General features: G+C 35.5%; 1 pseudogene; it reads left to right on the top strand.

Annotated features, from left to right (window-relative positions):
- The first annotated feature begins 729 nt into the window (after positions 1 to 729).
- On the top strand, positions 730 to 2366 carry LOC100736072 (olfactory receptor 10Z1-like; annotated as a pseudogene).
- The last annotated feature ends 312 nt before the right edge of the window (positions 2367 to 2678 follow it).

Consider the following 2678-nt stretch of genomic DNA (forward strand, 5'->3'; position numbering starts at 1 on the left):
ACTGATTGTGGTAACACTTATCTCTTAGGGTAGCCATAAAGATATTTCAGTCTTTATAGCTGAAACACAAAATAAAGATTAGAAAATATTAGTGCTGTCTAGCTTATAAGCAAAGAGTGTCCAAAAGTTATCTACAACAAAGAGACAGCATCATTATAGATGTGGCATAAAAACCTGGTAGTAAGTGAAGAATAGGACCTGAATGAGAAAGCACAAAATACAGGTGTGAGCTCTAATATGTGGAAATAGATGGCCAGTTCTTTTCCGGAAATCTTGCATTGACTACTTGGAGGGTATTCTGGCATTGACGGTGTGGCAGAGAAGATTTGAGTATTTTTTTTTTTTTGATAAAGACAAGAATTGGGAAGTTATAAAAAGTGGTAGCTGAAGCAATAAGAATAAAAAAATTTTCCTTTCGTGGTAAATAGGCAGGGTAACATTCACGGTAAAGAGTAACTGTAGAGTGTTTGAAAATAAATGCCTTCACCTGTGTCTTGGGTGAAGACAGCTTGGGTAGACTTGTTGCCCATCTTAGCATCCTTGTGTTAGCTGTGCCCCATATTGTATGGGGCATATAGTATTTTGTACATACTATGTTTCACTGCTTTCCCCACATTGTAATGCTTTCTCTTCTTATCATTACATGTTATTTGCATGTTGCCATACTACTGTCCACTTAGGTCACCTCAGAGAGGGCTTCTCTGACTTCACTAACAATAGTAGTTATGCATGCCCTGTACCAATATGGCAGCCATTCCCCGCACGTTAGCAGACTTGCTCTCAGAGAGCAAGACCATTTCTCTTCCTGAGTGTGCCACACAGATGTTTTTCTTCTTTGGATGGCATCCAACAACTGTTTCATCATGGCTGCCATGTCCTAGGACTGTTTCACGGCCATCTACATCTGCTGCATTATCATGCCCTTATGACAAGAAAGATCTGCTTTCAGCTCGTGATGGCCTCCTCAGTGGCTGGGTTCCTGATTTCTCTGTGCATCACCATCATGATATTCAACCTGTCTCTTTGTGATTCCAACAGCATACAGCATTTCTTTTGTGACATTTCACCTGTGGTTCATCTTGCATGTGATTATACATCTTATCATGAAATGATTATTTTTGTGCTCTCTGCCTTCGTGTTGGTGGGCAGTTTTATTTTAATTATGATTTCCTACATCTTCATCATGTCCATAGTTGTGGAAGTGCCTTTTGCACAGGGGAGGTATAAAGCCTTCTCCACCTGCTCCTCCCACCTCACTGTGGTGTGTGTACACTATGGATTTACTTGCTTTGTCTATCTGAGGCCTGAGAGCAGTGAAGGCATGCTGATGGCTGTTACATACATAGTGCTGACCCCTCTGCTTACCCCCATTGTTTACAGCCTAAGGAACAAAGAGATGCAGATAGCTCTAAGGAGAGTACTACAAGGTGTATTTAAATTTTTCTCTCAGGTGACAAATAAAATATACCTGACCATTTAAAAAATAACATTAATGAAACTGGAAAAGGTGGATTTTTTCCAATGAAATCATCACTTTTAGGTCAAGCAGTTGAAAAGTTGTGTAGCTGACTGATATGCTTGCTCTAGTATCACCATTTTTCTACTACAAGTAGGATGTAGTTTTTAAATGTTACAATATTATGTGTATATACACATGCACATACAATAGACATTCAGATTTTATGATAATCATTGTTTTGGAGACTAACCATGGTAAGGGAAAATAGAGAAAATGGAAGCATGCAAAAAAATGGAAGTAGGAAATAAAGGAAAAATGGAATGGAAGAAAGGAACAAGAAAGGCAAAAACAAAGAATGAGAAGAAGCAAAGGAGAGAATGAGGAAGATCTGACTACCTTAAGTAATAGAAAAAGGAGAAAATATTAACACTTTGAGTTAGAATTAAGAATAAAGATATGATGCCACTAAAAAAAAATAAGTCAACTTAAGGGATTATTCAACTCTGTTCAAAACAATTTGGAAATTTAAGTGGAATACATGAATTTCTGGAAAAAATAAATTGACATTAAATGACTTCCAAACCAGTAGATACTATACTTAATAACACACTAATTCCCATGAAAATTTTGAGAAACCCATCAAAGAGCTATTTTTCCTATTTTCTACAGTTCCAAAGCATTAGACTACATATCTTCATAGTTACTTGGTTTGAATTTAAGAAGGAAATAATTTAAATGTTATTTAAATTGCTTTAGAACAAAAACAAAACTATATTTTAGTTTCTGAGCCTCACAGTTACAGATACTTGTTTGATTTGTTCTGCTTTGGTCAGATTGCAGCCATGACAGTAAAGCTCTGAAATGTATTGTGGGAGATCAACGGATGGATGTTGGCCAAGAAATGTAGAATTTGTTTTGTCCACATGATCACAGGGCCTGTCAAGTGTATCTTGTTATCAGTTGAATTACATTTTTTGATAACTACATTTTTTGATGTCATGAATTTTTTATTAACATATTAGGCATTTATATACCTAATTTAGAGAAATTTATTTTCAAGTCAATCTCCATTTTAATTGGGAGATTTGCAATGAATTTTAAGTGTTTTAAATAATTGAAAATATACAATCTTAATCAGAAATGCATTGTGCAAATATATTTCCTGTTACGCATATTGTTTATTCAGTTTTTTGTGCATTTCTTTGAAATGCAAATTTTA

The sequence above is a fragment of the Cavia porcellus genome, unplaced genomic scaffold (assembly GCF_034190915.1).
Source record: "Cavia porcellus strain 051 isolate PalLab524CR breed Dunkin Hartley unplaced genomic scaffold, mCavPor4.1 scaffold_9, whole genome shotgun sequence".
Classification (NCBI taxonomy): Eukaryota; Metazoa; Chordata; class Mammalia; order Rodentia; family Caviidae; genus Cavia; species Cavia porcellus.